The sequence below is a fragment of the Ranitomeya variabilis genome, chromosome 6 (genome assembly GCF_051348905.1).
Source record: "Ranitomeya variabilis isolate aRanVar5 chromosome 6, aRanVar5.hap1, whole genome shotgun sequence".
In the NCBI taxonomy this organism is placed as follows: domain Eukaryota; kingdom Metazoa; phylum Chordata; class Amphibia; order Anura; family Dendrobatidae; genus Ranitomeya; species Ranitomeya variabilis.
This window is the reverse complement of record NC_135237.1, coordinates 271,647,757-271,666,249: the sequence shown is the minus strand read 5'-3', so window position 1 is coordinate 271,666,249 and position 18,493 is coordinate 271,647,757. Positions and strand designations below refer to the sequence as shown.

Here is an 18,493-nt window from a genome sequence, read left to right as displayed (position 1 = left end):
TAATGACCGAGCCAATTTTTACAATTCTGACCACTGTCACTTTAAGAGGTTATAACTCTGGAACGCTTTATCGGATCCCGCTGATTCTGAGAAGATTGTTTTTTCGTGACATATTGTACTTCAAGTTAGTGGTAACATTTCTTCGATATTACTTGCGATTATTTATGAAAAAAACGGAAATATGGCGAAAATTTTTAAAATTTTGCAATTTTCAAACTTTGTATTTTTATGCCCTTAAATCAGAGTGATATGTCACGAAAAATAGTTAATAAATAACATTTCCCACATGTCCACTTCACATCAGCACAATTTTGGAAACAAAATTTTTTTTGTTAGGGAGTTATAGAGGTTAAAAGTTGACCAGCAATTTCTCATATTTACAACACCATGTTTTTTTTAGGGACCACATCACCTTTGAAGTCATTTTGAGGGGTCTATATGATAGAAAATAACCAAGTGTGACACCATTCTAAAAACTGCACCCCTCAAGCTGCTTAAAACCACATTCAATAAGTTTATTAACCCTTTACGTACTTCACAGGAACTGAAACAATGTGGAAGAAAAAAATGAACATTTAACTTTTTTTTGCAAACATTTTACTTCAGAACCATTTTTTTTAATTTTCACAAGTGTAAAAACAGAAATTTAACCATAAATGTTGTGCAATTTCTCCTGAGTACGCCGATACCCCATATATGGAGGTAAACCACTGTTTGGGCGCACCGCAGAGCTTGGAAGTGAAGGAGCGCCGTTTGACTGTTTCAATGCAGAATTGGCTGGAATTGAGATCGGACGCCATGTCGCGTTTGGAGAGCCCCTAATGTGCCTAAACAGTGGAAACCCCCCACAAGTGACACCATTTTGGAAACTAGACCCCTTAAGGAACTTATCTAGATGTGTGGTGAGCACTTTGAACCCCCAAGTGCTTCACAGAAGTTTATAACGTAGAGCCGTGAAAATAAAAAATCGCATTTGTTTTCACAAAAATGATTTTTTCGCCCACAAATTCTTATTTTCACAAGGGTAAAAGGAGAAATTAGACCACAAAAGTTGTTGTGCAATTTCTCCTGAGTACGTCGATACCCCATATGTGGGGGTAAACCACTGTTTGGGCGCACCGCAGAGCTTGGAAGTGAAGGAGCACCGTTTGACTTTTTCAATGCAGAATTGGCTGGAATTGAGATCGGATGCCATGTCGCGTTTGGAGAGCCCCTGATGTGCCTAAACAGTGGAAACCCCCCACAAGTGATACCATTTTGGAAACTAGACCCCTTAAGGAACTTATCTAGATGTGTGGTGAGCACTTTAAACCCCCAAGTGCTTCACAGAAGTTTATAACGTAGAGCCGTGAAAATAAAAAATCGCATTTTTTCTACAAAAATGATCTTTTTGCCCCAAAAGTTTGATTTTCACAAGGGTAACAGGAGAAATTAGACCACAAAAGTTGTTGTGCAATTTCTCCTGAGTACGTCGATTCCCCATATGTGGGGATAAACCACTGTTTGGGCGCACCGCAGAGCTTGGAAGAGAAGGAGTGTCGTTTTACTTTTTCAATGTAGAATTGGCTGGAATTGAGATCGGACGCCATGTCACGTTTGGAGAGCCCCTGATGTGCCTAAACAGTGGAAACCCCCCACAAATGACACCATTTTGGAAACTAGACCCCTTATGGAACTTATCTAGATGTGTGGTGAGCACTTTAAACCCCCAGGTGCTTCACAGAAGTTTATAACGTAGAGCCGTGAAAATAAAAAAATCAAATTTTTTCTCCAAAAATGATCTTTTTGCCTCCAAATTTTTATTTTACCAAGGGTAACAGGAGAAAATGGACCCCAGAAGTTGTTGTACAATTTGTCCTGAGTACGCCGACACCCCATATGTGGGGGTAAACCACTGTTTGGGCGCATGGCTGAGCTCAGAAGCAAAGGAGCGCCATTTGACTTTTCAATGCAAAAGTGACTGGAATTGAGATCGGACGCCATGTCGCGTTTGGAGAGCCCCTGATGTGCCTAAACAGTAGAAACCCCCAAAAAGTGACCCCATTTTGGAAACTAGACCCCCCATGGAACTTATCTAGATGTGTAGTGAGAACTTTGAATGCCCAGGTGCATCACAGAAGTATATAATGCAGAGTCGTGAAAATAAAAAATATTTTTTTTTTAACAAAAAATATTTTTTAGCCCCCAAGTTTTTATTTTCACAAGGGTAACAAGAGAAATTGGACCCCAAAAGTTGTTGTCCAATTTGTCCTGAGTATGCTGGTACCCAATATGTGGGGGTAAACCACTTTTTGGGCGCACGGGAGAGCTCGGAAGGGAAGGAGCGCCATTTTGGAATGCAGGCTTTGATAGAATGGTCTGCGGGCGTTATGTTGCGTTTGCAGAGCCCCTGATGTACCTAAACAGTAGAAACCCCCCACAAGTGACCAAATTTTGGAAACTAGACCCCCTAAGGAACTTATCTAGATATGTGGTGGGAACTTTGAATGCTCAAGTGCTTCACAGAAGTTTATAATGCAGAGTAGTGAAAATAAAAAAATATTTTTTTTCCCACAAAAAAGATTTTTAGCCCCCAAGTTTTTATTTTCACAAGGGTAACAGGAGAAATTGGACCCTAAAAGTTGTTGTCCAATTTATCCCGAGTACGCTGATGCCCCATATGTGGGGGTAAACCACTGTTTGGGCGCACGGCAGAGCTCAGAAGGGAGGGAGCACCATTTGACTTATTTAGCGCAAAATTGTCTGTCGTGTTTGGAGACCCCCTGATGTACCTAAACAGTGGAAACCCCCCAATTCTAACTCCAACCCTAACTCCAACACACCCCTAACCCTACTCTCAACCCGATCCATAATTCTAATCACAACCCTAACGATAATCACAACCCTAACCCCAAAACAGCCCTAATCTCAACTCTAACCATAACCCTAATCAAAACCCTAAATCCAACACACCCCTAACCCTAATCTCAACCCTAACCTCAAACCTAACCCTAATCCCAATACACCCCTAACCCTAATCCCAACCCTAACCTTAATCCCAACCCTAACCCTAATCCCAACCGTAACCCTAATACCAACCCTAATCCAAACCCTAAACCTAATCCCAACTCTATCCCTAACTTTAGCCCCAACCCTAACCCTAATTTTAGCCCCAACCCTAGCCCTAACCCTAACTTTAGCCCCAATCCTAACCCTAATTTTAGCCCCAACCCTAGCCCTAACCCTAACTTTAGCCCCAATCCTAACCCTAAATTTAACCCTAACCCTAGCCCTAACTTTAGCCCCAACCCTAACCCTAAGGCTACTTTCACACTTGCGTCGTGTGGCATCCGTCACAATCCGTCGTTTTGGACAAAAATCGGATCCTGCAAATGTGCCCACAGGATGCCTTTTTTGCCCATAGACTTGTATTACTGACGGATGGCCACACGTCGCGTCCATCGTGCACTGGATCCGTTGTGTTTTGGCGGACCGTCGTCACAAAAAAAGTTCAATGTAACCTTTTTTTTGGACGTCGCGTCCGTCATTTCCGCACATGCGTGGCCGTAACTCTGCCCCCTCCTCCCCAAAACATAGACTGGGCAGCGGATGCGTTGAAAAACTGCATCCACTGCCCACGTTGTGCACAATTTTCACAACGTGCGTCGGTACGTCTGGCTGACGCATTGCGACCGCCCCGTACCGACGCAAGTGTGAAAGAAGCCTAAGGCTACTTTCACACTAGCGTCGTACTCGGCCCATCGCAGTGTGTCGGGCCGACGTACCGACGCTAGCGTTGTAAGCGCCGCACAACGGGTGCAGAGGATGCTGTTTTTTCAACGCATCCGCTGCCCCATTGTGAGGTGCGGGGAGGCGAGGGCGGAAATGGCGGACACGTCGCACAAAAAGTTACATGTAGCTTTTTTTGTGCCGACGGTCCGCCAAAGCACGACGCATCCGTCGCACGACGGATGCGACGTGTGGCAGTCCGTCGCAATGTGTCGCTAATGCAAGTCAATGGAGAAAAATGCATCCTGCAAGCACTTTTGCAGGATGCGTTTTTTTTCCAACGACGCATTGCGACGGAGGCCAAAAAACGCTAGTGTGAAAGTAGCCTAACCCTAACCCTAGCTCTAACCCTAAATTTAGCCCCAACCCTAGCCCTAGCCCTAACCCTAGCCCTAACCCTAATTTTAGCCCCAACTCGTCTCTCCTGCCGGCCGGCAGATGGCAGCAGATGGCGGGCGCAATGCGCATGCGCCCGCCATTTTCTTTGCAGAGGAAGAAGCCGGCCGGCAAGAGGAGACGCAGGAGGACCCGGGGACACCGGGTGAGTATGATAGGGTCCCCGAATCCCCCTATTTCTCTGTCCTCTGATGTGCGATCACATCAGAGGACAGAGAATTACAGATCGCTTTTTTTTTTTTTTTTTTGCGGTCGCCGGTAAACAGTTAATTACCGTCGATCGCAAAACAGGGGTCGGTAAAAACCGACCCCGATCATGTTCTTTGGGGTCTCGGCTACCCCCGGCAGCCGAGACCCCAAAGATCTTCCGGGTGCCGGGCGGTGGGCGCACTGCGCATGCGCCCGCCAATTTTTTCCCGGAAAAAAGATGGCGGCGCCCATCGGGAGCCACGAGGAGCACCGGGGGAGATAGGTGAGTATTGGGGGGCTATTGGGGGCCATCAGGGACACTATTTCTCTGTCCTCCGATGTGCGATCACATCGGAGGACAGAGAAATTAAATGGAAAATCGCGTTGTTTTTTTTTTTGTTGCGACCGCCGGTAAACGGTTAATTACCGGCGATCGCAACTCGGGAGTCGGTAAAAACCCCCCCGAATCATGTTCTCTGGGGTCTCGGCTACCCTCGGCAACCGAGACCCCAGAGAAAATCCGACTCTGGGGGGAAATATTCACTTTTTCCACAGCGCCGTTAATTAACGGCGCTGTGGTTTAAGTACCCTTAGCGGCCGCCGTTAAAAGGCGTATCGGCGGTCGTTAAGGGGTTAACATTTGTTTATGTTGGGAACATCTGGGCTTGTGGGTACGCTACACATGCATATGGTTTAATACTGGTGGGGCCGCTTACAAAACTCAGGAACTCTGAATTGTCTAGAAAATCCCTCTTCTGCATCACTGGGACTTCCCTTGTCTCTCTCACTTCACTGCTTTGCAATTAGATGCCACAAGAAACCCCCGAAAGCTATTTTAAGATCTTGCCACTTTTAGTTTTTTGGTTCTGTTTGGCATATGAGCTAGGAAAGGTCCCAGGGACAGATGCCAAACTTATCCATTGAAACCAGTTATCTGGTGAAGGTCAAAAGCGTGTGGAAACAAAATAGACTATTTAACCCCAAGGATGTACGGTATGTATTAGTTAATAATAACCTTTATATAGCTTTAACATATTCTGCAGCGCTTTACAGTTTGCACACATTATCATTGCTGTCCCCAATGGGGCTCACAATCTAAATTCCCTATCAGTATGTCTTTGGAATGTGGGAGGAAATAGGAGTGCCCGGAGGAAACCCACGCAAACACGGAGAGAACGTACAAACTCTTTGTGATGTTGTCCTTGGTGGGGCTTGAACCCAGGACTCCAGCGCTACAGGGCTGCAGTGCTATCCACTGAGCCACCGTGCTGCCCACTGTTCATTCTCTGTTCACATCGGTGCCACTGTTCAGTTTAGTTCGGTTTCCGTTTCCCCTTGTTGACAGAATATTACATTGCATATGCTGATAGCATGTCTCTAAGGGCTGAGTTCTAAGATGAAGTACCCAATGATAGTTCAGATGTCTAATTTTAAAAGAAACATGAAGAGCAGGGTTGGACTTGGTTGTCATGGACCCACCAGTAACATTGAACCTTGTTCACAAATTCTCAGCCAAAACATTCTCCATACATTACAATTAGGGAGAGCAAATAGCTTCAGCTGATTCCTTATCCGAATAGCTATAGCACTTACCGAATAGCTGCATCGGGAACCCGGATACCTGGAACGGTCCCGATAATCACCTGTTCGGCACAGCAGCTGCATGTGTCACGACTGTGTGACTGTCACAACTCATGCATGGAGAGCCTTGTGTTTGCCAGCCTTGTGCGCACATACCCCAACCAACAAAATTGAAGGCCGATTACAGTCAGAGCCTTTGTGACCAAGCCCCATTTTTCAATTCTAACGTATCATTTTAAGTGGTAAAAACTTTGGACTGCTTTTACCTATCCCAGTGATTGTGAGAACATTTTTGAGTGACATATTGTACTTTATGTTAGAGGTAGATTTAGGTTGATATGTAACACGTTTAATTTTAAAACTATGTGATATTTAACCCCTTAATGACCGCCGATACGCCTTTTAACGGCGGCAGTTAAGGGTACTTAAACCACAGCGGCGTTAATTAACGGCGCTGTGGAAAAAGTTAATAGCGCCCCCCAGAGTCGGATTTTCTCTGGGGTCTCGGTTACAGGGGGTAGCCGAGACCCCAGAGAACATGATTCGGGGTTTTTTTACCGACCCCCGAGTTGCGATCGCCGGTAATTAACCGTTTACCGGCGGTCGCAAATTGCCATTTAATTTCTCTGTCCTCCGATGTGATCGCACATCAGAGGACAGAGAAATGGGGTCCCCGATCACCCCTGATACTCACCTGTCTCCCCCGGTGCTCCTCGTGGCTCCCAATGGGCACCGCCATCTTCTTCCGGCCAAAAAATGGCAGGCGCATGCGCAGTGCGCCCGCCGGCCGGCATCTGGGAGATCTTTGGGGTCTCGGCTGCCGGGGGTAGCCGAGACCCCAAAGAACATGATCGGGGTCGGTTTTTACCGACGCGTTTTGCGATCGCCGGTAATTAACCGTTTACCGGCGACCGCGAAAAAAAAAAAAGCGATGTGTAATTCTCTGTCCTCTGATGTGATCGCACATCAGAGGACAGAGAAATAGGGGGATTCGGGGACCCTATCATACTTACCGGTGTCCCTGGGTCCTCCTGTGTCCTCTCCTGGCCGCCGGCTTCTTCCTTCGGTAAGAAAATGGCGGGTGCATGCGCAGTGCGCCAGCCATGATCTGCCGGCCGGCAGCTAGAGGAGTTGGGGCTAAATTTAGGGTTAGGGTTGGGGCTAAATTTAGGGTTAGAGTTGGGGCTAAATTTAGGGTTGGGGCTAAATTTAGGGTTAGGGTTGGGGCTAAATTTAGGGTTAGGGCTAAATTTAGGGTTAGTGTTGGGGCTAAATTTAGGGCTAGGGTTAGGGTTGGGGCTAAAGTTGGGGCTAAATTTAGGGTTAGGGTTGGGGCTAGGGTTAGAGTTGGGGCTAAAGTTAGGGCTAGGGTTGGGGCTAAAGTTAGGACTAGGGTTGCGGCTAAAGTTAGGGTTAGAGTTGGGATTAGGGTTTGGATTAGGGTTGGCATTAGGGTTACGTTTGGGATTAGGGTTAGGTTTGGGATTAGGGTTAAGGTTAGGGTTGGGATTAGGGGTGTATTGGGATTAGGGTTAGGTTTGAGGTTAGGGTTGAGATTAGGATTAGAGGTGTGTTGGATTTAGGGTTCTGATTAGGGTTATGGTTGTTTTGGGGTTAGGGTTGTGATTATCTTTAGGGTTGTGATTAGGATTAAGGATCGGGTTGGCATTGGGGTTAGGGGTGTGTTGGGGTTAGGGTTGGAGTTAGATTTGGGGGGTTTCCACTGTTTAGGTACATCAGGGGGTCTCTAAACGCCACAGCCAATTTTGCGCTCAAAAAGTCAAATGGTGCTCCCTCCCTTCCGAGCTCTGCCGTGCGCCCAAACAGTGGTTTACCCCCACATATGAGGCATCAGCGTACTCGGGATAAATTGGACAACAACTTTTAGGGTCCAATTTTTCCTGTTACCCTTGTGAAAATAAAAACGTGGGGGCTAAAGTATCTTTTTTGTGGAAAAAAAAAATATTTTTTATTTTCACAACTCTGCATTATAAACTTCTGTGAAGCCCTTGGGCATTCAAAGTTCTCACCACACATCTAGATAAGTTCCTTGGGGGGTCTAGTTTCCAAAATGGGGTCACTTGTGGGGGGTTTCTACTGTTTAGGTTCATCAGGGTCTCTGCAAAAGCAATCATGCCCGCAGACAATTCTATCAAAGTCTGCATTCCAAAATGGCATTCCTTCCCTTCCGAGCTCTGCCATACGCCCAAACAGTGGTCCCCCCCACACATGGGGTATCAGTGTACTCAGGACAAATTGGACAACAACTTTTGGGGTCCAATTTCTCTTGCTACCCTTGTCAAAATAAAAATTTGGGGGCTAAAAAATCTTTTTTGTGGAAAATGTTTATTTTTTTTATTTTCACCACTCTGCATTATAAACTTCTGTGAAGCACTTGGGCATTCAAAGTTCTCACAACACATCTATATAAGTTCCTTGGGGGTCTAGTTTCCAAAATGGGGTCACTTGTGGGGGGTTTCTACTGTTTAGGTACATTGGGGGGCTCTGCAAACGCAACATAACGCCCGCAGACCATTCTATCAAAGTCTGCATTCCAAAACGGCGCTCCTTCCCTTCCGAGCTCTGCCATGCGCCCAAACAGTGGTTTACCCCCACATATGGGGTATCAGCCTACTCAGCATAAATTGCACAATACATTTTGGGGTCCAATTTCTCCTGTTACCCTTGTGAAAGTAAAAATTTGGGGGTGAAAATCATTTTTGTGGAAAAAATGATTTTTTTTTATTTTCATGGCTCTACATTATAAACTTCTGTGAAGCACTTGGGGGCTCAAAGTGCTCACCACACATCTAGATAAGTTCCTTATGGGGTCTAGTTTCCAAAATGGTGTCACTTGTGCAGCGTTTCCACTGTTTAGGCACATCAGGGGCTCTCTAAACATGACATGGCATCCGATCTCAATTCCAGCCAATTCTGCATTGAAAAAGTCAAACGGCGCTCCTTCTCTTCCAAGCTCTGCGGTGCGCCCAAACAGTGGTTTACCCCCACATATGGGGTATTGGCGTATTCAGGAGAAATTGCACAACAACATTTATGGTTAAATTTCTGTTTTTACATATGTGAAAATAAAAAAAAATGGTTCTGAAGTAAAATGTTTGCAAAAAAAAGTTAAATGTTCATTTTTGCCTTCCACATTGTTTCAGTTCCTGTGAAGCACGTAAAGGGTTAATAAACTTCTTGAATGTGGTTTTGAGCACCTTGAGGGGTGCAGTTTTTAGAATGGTGTCACACTTGGTTATTTTCTATCATATAGACCCCTCAAAATGACTTCAAATGTGATGTGGTCCCTAAAAAAAAATGGTGTTGTAAAAATGAGAAATTGCTGGTCAACTTTTAACCCTTATAACTCCCTAACAAAAAAACATTTTGTTTCCAAAATTGTGCTGATGTAAAGTAGACATGTGGGAAATGTTATTTATTAACTATTTTTTGTGACATATCTCTCTGATTTAAGGGCATAAAAATACAAAGTTTGAACATTGCAAAATTTTAAAAATTTTCGCCATATTTCCGGTTTTTCATAAATAATCGCCAGTAATATCGAAGAAGTGTTACCACTAACATGAAGCACAATATGTCACGAAAAAACAATATCAGAATCAGCAGGATCCGTTGAAGCGTTCCAGAGTTATAACCTCATAAAGTGACAGTGGTCAGAATTGTAAAAATTGGCTCGGTCATTAAGTACCAAATTGCCTCTGTCACTAAGGGGTTAATGAAAATGTTTCGACTGGGAGTCATGTTGCCCTTCCATTGCCTTTGAGCTACCAGTAGCGTGGAAACCCCTAGAGTTTTCCATTGACAGACGACTGAGCTGTGTGAGGACTTTTTTTTGCAGGATGAGTTGAAGTTTATACTCCATGACTTTATCTACCTCAGTAGAATCATCAATAATTCTACAAAGCAAAGTTGGAGAACTTATAAGCTTATGTCAGTACTCTACACTTGTCTTAAGCTTTAGCTCATTGCGGTGATCTGAGCAACTTCTTGCAGATCAATTTCCTTAACTATTCAGCAAAGCCGTACATGTAGTGTTAAGTGAAAATATTGGTTGACTGTGTGGGAGGCAATCAGAAAATTATGATGTCACTAACAATCTGTGGGCCATGTATGTGAATATTTTATCAGAGATACCCACTTGTCTATTTTTAACCACAGGCAAGTGCTACAACTTTTAACAAACTTCTATTTGTTAAACGAAACCTGTAACCTCGGAAAACACTCTTTACCTACAGATATAGGAACTATCTGAAGGTAAATACGGTAGTTACAATGCTATTCAAAACTTACTGAAACTAACAATGCTACTCAAACCTTACTAAAACTATGGCTACCGGAAAAAAATGAACTCCTGTCACTATACTTTGAGCTTTGGCTATAAGCACACTCTGGCACTTGGATTGACACCTCGCTTTCCAATGCGTCTGTGGAGAGAATTCAGAGCTCTCTACATGGCTGAAAACCTTGGTGCTAAATAATTAGGCTGCTAAATAGTGATGAATGGGCATCTTAGTTCTCACACACAATCTCTTTAACATGTTACATGTTTTAGGAAAACAGGAGAAAATTTTAAAGTAGGTGTGGTCTACCCCAAATTTACAAATTTGTTGGCATTTACCCAGGAGCTATACAAGTAATAGTGGGATTAATCTGTCCCACTTACCTAGATACAGAATAGCGGGAATATAGCAGGACTCAGACTAGGGGACAGAAACATACTTAATCAACCTCAGAAAACAGGCTAGGCCAACATAAAGTAAAACCAATGCTGGACTGCAGCCCTTTGCTCCATTTATATCCTTCCCTACTATCTGCGGATCACATTTAAACCAAGCAGTAAAGATTTATAGGAGCGTCATAAAACCAGAATTTCTTTATTATTTCAAGCAACTATAAACTTTGTTCAGTATTTACAAAGAAAAACAATCCTAACAAAATGGATAAGTCACTTTTATCACCTTTTCACCTAATACCAATTGATTCTAGTAAATTATAGAAATTCCTTTCCTCCTTTGATATGTTATCTTACATATGAAAATTAAACCAGTTTATCAAATAGCCATTAGTGCATAGAATTCTCAGTATTTTACAAGCTTTAAGAGAACACACTTATGCAGCTTATAAAAGAAGATAATATTATTACCTAGCGTCTATGTAATATATACATGAAAAAGTGATTGTGGGGGCTGGACTTAATATCAAGGGGGTTTTCCATTGAGACATTTTCCATAACCCAAGTAGATTCTAAAGACATCACTGAGGGTGGATCCTTCCACTTGGGAACCCTCTACAAGCCAGAGCAAAAAGTAACCGCAAAGAGTGCAAGCTCCAGAGGATACATCCCCATATACAACATGGTGATTTGTTCATTTGAATGAGCTCCCATGTAAGTGCTCAAGCAGACGTCCGTGAAAATCGGTCCTAGTATGGCTCGCTCATGCACGGACTGGCCACTGGTCCCCCAACAAGAGCATGACAGCTTCATGTATTTCAAGGAGGCTGTCACACTCGGAACGGTAGAACCGCAGGCAGTCAGTGCATTGCAGTCCGAGATCAGAGTCATTTGCACGGACGTTTGCATGAGCCTTTAGACTACATTTACACATCTGTTGTACACTTCTGTGTTCTGTACATTTTTTTTTCTCGGAGATTACATTGACCCATAGAATTTTGTTTATTCATACACAGCCATTTTTAAAACAACTCTCACCCATCCCTTGTAGATTGTGAGCCCTTGCGGGCAGGGTCCTCTCTCCTCCTGTACCAGTCGTGACTTGTATTGTTGAAGATTATTGTACTTGTTTTTATCATGTATACCCCTCCTCACATGTAAAGTGCCATGGAATAAATGGCGCTATAATAATAACTCTATGTCCCCAGTCCGAGAACTCCGAGCATGTCCCATCCCTATCCCTTTTGCAGATGAGGTGCAGCCATTAAAGAGGACCTACCACCAGGTAAAAAGTGGTCAGTTTTTAAGCTTCTTATTCCTGCTGCTCCCTTGAATATTCCTGTTTCTGATTTTTTTTTTTAAAGTCACCATACGGTTCCAGAGATATGAGCCTTTTTATGAAGTGCTAATACATACTGTATGTTCTTTTCAGTGAGGTGATGCTCAAAAAGATTCTCTGGGGACATGTCATTAAACTGTGCTGTATTATTATTATCATGTGAGCTCCATCTCCTTAGTAAAAACCATAAAAATTAGCACCAAGTAAAGAAGCTCAAATCTCTAGAACCATATGGAGGACTTAAACAAAAATGGAATATTCAGGGGAGCAGTGGGAATAAAATGAGAGAAAGACTCTAAATTCGATGGGGACTGTAAAAAGCGGATGAAACACAGAAGGTATACTTTGCATTTCAGTCGTCCACCTTTGTTTCATTCATTTCTCATTGATCCAGTGTGAAAAGTTGATGGATAAATAATAGCTCACGTTACCTTCATCAGTTATTAAAAACAGATGAGATAAAAACACATGCAACACAGAGTCAAAATGGATGATACACGACAGTCAGTTTTATTTGGATCTAAAAGAAAGACAGGTGCGTGAGTGAAGCCTAAGGGTATGGCTCCACGGTACGGCTTGCCGGCGGGTTCGCCGCAGCGGCGAAGCCGCTCGGAGCTAAGCCCCACCCCCTTTCTGGGACGCGATGGTGCTGGATGTGTACAGTACACATCCGGGATCATCGCACCCCTCGCCATAGGGCCCTGTGATATGCCTTGCGGGGACGCTGCGTCCCCGCAAGGTGTACGGACATGCTGCGTTCTGAAAAGACGCGCAGCATGTCCGGAGTCGCAGGGCCGCCGCGTGCGGGTTTCCACGCATAGTGGAGACGGGATTTCATAAAATCCCCTCCACTATGCTGGAACATCTGGACGCTGCTTGTTTGACGCTGCAGCGTCAAACAAGCAGCGTTTACGTACCGTGGAAACATACCCTAAGGGTATGTGCACACGTTGCGGATTTTGCTGCGGATCTGCAGCTGTTTTCCATGTGTTTACAGTACCATGTAAACCTATGGAAATCAAAATCCGCAGTGCACATGCTACGGAAAAAAAAGTGCGGAAACGCTGTGTTGTTTCTTCCACAGCATGTCAATTCTTTGTGCGGATTCCGCTGCGGTTTACACCTGCTCCATAATAGGAATCCACAGGTGTAAAACCGCAGGTGGAATCCGAACAAAAACCACTGTAAATCCGCGGTAATTCCGCAGTGCGGTTTACCTGCAGATTTACAAAAACAGGTGCGGAAAAATCTGCAGAGATCCCACCTACGTGTGCACATACCCTTATACTATGTGAATGCGAATAGTATAATTCTCTGCTATTATCAGCTGATCATGGCGGGATTTTAATATTTAGCTCTGATTTAGCAAACCTTCAGATAGGTTACACAGTGCTTACTAAACCTGATTATTTACCCTATTAAAGCAAAGGATCATCACTTTATGATGGGATAACATTTACTGTCCTTATAAAATGTATATGCCCTTTAGATTTTTCATATTTTACTGTGTAACAATTACAGTGGATTTAATAATGCCTTTTTATAGACATCATCAGAAAAAGATTAAAGTCATTTTTGATAATTAGAGTAGTATAATATATATAAAGCCTTTATTTGTAGCTAAAGCTATGATGCTGTGCCCAACCCATTGCAAACAGCATTTTATTATTCCATCCTTGGTCCCACAAATAACAGGGGCACCAAAAGTCGGGGATGCATAGCCAAATATGGCTCCTAAACATCATCTGCTAGGGCAGGGGTGAGGAATGTTCTTTCTGCTAAGGGCCATTTGGATATTAAGCCATCCTTCGGGGGCTGTGCCCTAACTGTGCCCACAAAGTAAGTCTTGATACTGGCACTGGTGTCAGGATGTAATCTTTCATTGCATGTGCCTCAGCCCGCAGTAGTGAACGCTGTGTGTACGTGCTCACAGAGCAAGAAGAAATTAAAACGTTGGAGGCCATCAAGACACAGCTGCTGGCCCAAGCACTGTGGCTCCTAGTAATCTACCCAGGGGACAGAGAAAAGGTCATCGGGGGCCAGAAAAAAGGTCATAGGGGATCATAAATGGCCCTCAGGCCTGAGGTTCCCTACCCTTGTACTAGGGGATCACTAACCTCTGCTTTGGCCTCTGTCAGCAGTGCACATGTAGACACTATGGCCCTGATTCAAGAAGAAGTTTTTGCCAGTTTTTTAGAGTAAAACACCTTCAAACGTCGCAAAGTAGGTTTTGCCATTTTCACACCAGTCCTCGCCAGCTATGCCAAAATGGGCAATACCAAGTCTGCCTGTCTAAATCATGAATATTTATGCTATTATAGTGGCTTAAATTTTGGCAGATCTGTAACTTCAGTCACTGACTAGAGTAACATCTCTGTTTGAAGCATCTAATTTAATAAGTGGCATGTGCACCTTCACTATAGCGGGTTTTTTTTTTCAGTGCTTGAGTGGCGCTTTAAATGTAAGCTCCCTGCCCCTAGTTATATACTCACCCTACGGTGACTTCACCGATTTTAGGTGCCGCTCCGGTCCCGCGATAGCATCTTGTGAGAGCAACTTTTTGCCAGTAGTGACAGTGGGAAACAATGAAAGCAGCGGCAGTAGGCGAGTATCAGACAGGGGGCAGGGTCTAACATTTAACGCACCACTCCAGCAGTGCTATTAAAAAAAAACGCTGCAATGGTGCTTTAAGACTGATGTGAATAATGCTAGTCTTAATTAATCGAAGCCTTTATCCGTTCCTTTTTGCTTCGTTTCAGTCTAACAGGAGTTTGGTCTGTTGGGCAACACTGGCATGCCTCCGGGTTTTACTCCAGTACTAGTGCTTGCGTTTGTATCACAAATAAAATATTTGGCTGCCTTCTGACCACAGCAACTCCCACAATACAGACTTTTTTCTACCAATGGTAATAAGGATGCTGTGAATACTTAGTTAACAAGAAAAGCAGTAATGAAACTTTTTCCTATGCAGAGCCTTGGTTCATTCAAGCTGTGCCTGGCATCCAGCTGATAAGGACATTTGAGAGGAGCATAGTGAGCTGCTGCTAATCATGTACACAGAAATTCTGCTGGGCTGCAAGCAGTTTGGCATAGGAAAGCTCATTCCTGGTTATCTGCCCAAATAAACGTGCTGGTAATTACCAAACGCATGAGCAAAACATTTGTTTCGTCGAGTGATCAGTTCATTTTTTACAGCAAAAATGATCCCGTGTGAGCAGGATGTGCGCCAATAACATGATATTTCGTGGGGACAGAACCACCACATTAGCAACAAGTGACGTTGGACTTGAATATAGTTGATTGCAGTTTGTTGAGGGGAATTAATGGGCCGAAATCAGAATGCGTCTATGTACAGGCAGAGCTCCATTGAAACGTCTTTTTCAGTGGAATGCCAGGCACGGTATATACCTCCATGAAAATACAGGCACTAGCGGCAAACTTGCCAACTCTCCCCTACATCAAGGAGGCTCTCAAATAAGTTATCTAGTCTTCAAAAACCCCAGAAGCATGTTCAAGGAATGCAGAAGAGGCAAGTTCAGAGAAAGGGGTGTTAGAAAAAATCTGTCTTTTACTACTTATTGGAAAGCCTGTCCATAAATCTGGCAGGTAGGACCAAGGCCTCACGGAGACGGCCATGATTTTCACCAGTGTGCTGGATCAGTTCCACCCGTGTTTGGTCAGGGTGTCCGATTTTACCATCAGTGCCAAGAAAAAAGAAGGGATTGACAGCTTCTCCTACCCATTGCCATGTTGGGGTGGTCTCCAGAATTTTCACCATGTACATGTATGGGTGATTTAGATCAGCCACATATCCTGGGTGATAACATGGTCTGAATGAGGCCTGAGCGCCTATCAGGTTAACCCTTCGTGAGAGTAGCTTGCACTTGGGTGAAGTGCCTCATGAGTTCAATGACCTTTCCCATTAGGGACCAGTGCCTGACAGACCTGGGGTGGCCTCCAGCATTTGATTTCCCGGTGCTTGCCCTGGCACTAGTGTGCATCCCCTGTACCACTGTCCCTGGCTCACTGACAACCTGAGGGAAGTGTCCACCTCCACAGCAGGACAGCACTTGCCATGGTCTCCGGGGAATGTACCGACTGTGGAAGCCCCCCGACCCCCTGGAAATCTTTTGTACTTTCCATGTGATCATGTCATTTCCGTGCACGCCCTGAGAGACTCGTCACATAGACGGAGCTGAGGCTATGTCTGCCCCATAATACTCCATCACATGAAGCCAGATTACACGAGAACGGCTTATATAACACCCAGCAGGCACGCAGTGCTGCCCGCTCACTAGTCCGTGAGGTAAAACCTGAGGTAAAGCCGGGCACAAAGCACAAACCCATCTCCCCCAGAGAGACGAGCACAACATCCCAAGGCTGGCTCCCTGCCCTCAGTGTGCAGCCCATACTTACTGGAGACAGTCCGACTCCACGCAGGCTTTGTTCTCCCACACAGATAATCCAGCCTCCACGCTAGATCCACACACGCTGCTTTCCTTTGTTCCTCGCTTTCTCCTCCGTGTCCTAAACATTCCCCGTGGGTGACATTGGAGCTGCAGTGATAAGCTGGAGGTGGCAGTGCAGCCCTGGAGAGTCAGGGGGTATGTGAAGCTCAGCTCTGCTCTTCATGTGTTCACTGTACACTGAACCCACCCAGCTCCTGGCATCTGACTGCAGGCACGCCCCTCATGTCATGAGTGAGGAGAAAGACTGGGCTAATCACACACAATGGGCTGGCAAGAGTCAGCAGCCGTAATCACAATGCCCTAGCCTGAGTCTGGGAAAGCTGGGTGGGCCACTAATACGGCCTTCAGGACAGACAGTGCCTGCCACCCACAGTGGTAAACTCCCAACTCATGCATTAGTCTTAGGGCAGCCAAGGACCGCTGGGCGACTCCAGGACCGCTGGGCGACTCCAGGACCGCTGGGCGACTCCAGGACCGCTGGGCGACTCCAGGACCGCTGGGCGACTCCAGGACCGCTGGGAGACTCCAGGACCGATGGGTGACTCCAGGACCGATGGGTGACTCCAGGACCGCTGGGCGACTCCAGGACTGCTGGGCGACTGCAGGACCGCTGGGCGACTCCAGGACTGCTGGGAGACTCCAGGACCGCTGGGAAGCTGCAGGACCGCTGGGCGACTCCAGGACCGCTGGGTGACTCCAGAACTGCTGGACAGCTCCAGGACCGCAGGGCAACTCCAGGACCACTGGGCGACTCCAGGACCGCAGGGCAACTCCAGGACCGCTGGAAAGCTGCAGGACCGCTGGGGAGCTCCAGGACCGCTGGGCGGCTCCAGGACCGCTGGGAAGCTGCAGGACCGCTGGGCGACTCCAGGACCGCTGGGAAGCTGCAGGACCGCTGGGCGACTCCAGGACCGCTGGGCGGCTCCAGGACCGCTGGGCGGCTCCAGGACCGCTGGGCAACTCCAGAACTGCTGGACAGCTCCAGGACCGCAGGGCAACTCCAGGACCGCTGGGCGACTCCAGGACCGCAGGGCGACTCCAGGACAGCTGGGCAACTCCAGAACTGTTGGGTGACTCCAGAACTGTTGGGTGACTCCAAGATCGCTGGGTAATAGCCCGAAAAGGAACTGTAAGGTGATCACCCCGGTCGCCAGCTTAACTTTTTATTTTTTCCAGACAGCTTATCAAATAATCACTGACAGACAATATTTTTTACGCATCCATTGGAAAACCGTTATATATCATAATTATCAGTGATCCATACCTACAGCAAATAACTCAGATACTGTATGTAGACATCAGCTGCATTCACTGTGAATTGTAAAATTATGATAATTAAGGTCAAAATAAACAATGTGCATTTTTTAGTCTAAAAAAAATCATGGAAGCCTTACAATTTTTTACATAGAAATGACACAAAAACGACTGGCACATCCAAACTAGTGTGAATAGGTGCATACCAGGAGCAGCTACCTCCATACACAATTATACAAAAAAGGTTGCACTCTATCGTGCCAAAGCATGTCTAATATGAAATACATGAAATATGAATAGCAAAATTGCTTTTGAACATTAGGAAAATATTTGAGAGACGCTTGGTTCCGGCCAACCCATATGTAGGCTTTGCTGAGAGAGGTGTCCACATTCACCCAAGCATACAGACATTGGCCTTCGGTAATTGTTCACATTTGGACAGGGAGGTCAGGGACCCATCAGTTTAATGAGACCACCTTGACGATGGTTGATGGGCTCACACTATTTGATTAAATCAAATTCTGTGCAAAGCGTCTCTCAAATATTTTCCTAATGTTCAAAAGCAATTTTGCTATTCATATTTCATGTATTTCATATTAGACATGCTTTGGCACAATAGAGTGCAACCTTTTTTGTATATTTACAATTTTTTACAGACCTGGCAAATGGTGCCCTATATTAAACAGACTGTCCTCGAATTTCTGGACAACCCTGGCACTCATGATGTCGTCACAGAGGCCCATGTTTACTAACGTGACTGCGCCAGAAGTCTGAGTAACTTGCACAATTTTGGCATAAATCAAT

General features: G+C 45.3%; 1 protein-coding gene across 1 annotated transcript in view; it reads right to left on the bottom strand.

Moving 5' to 3' along the window:
• The window catches only part of LOC143782310 (uncharacterized), a 153,350-nt gene extending 136,729 nt beyond the window's left edge, over positions 1 to 16,621 (bottom strand). The window contains exon 1 of the mRNA XM_077269632.1: positions 16,383 to 16,621. The gene's annotated coding sequence lies outside the window, so the exon portion shown is untranslated. The remainder of the gene's footprint in view (positions 1 to 16,382) is intronic.
• Positions 16,622 to 18,493: the final 1,872 nt, after the last annotated feature.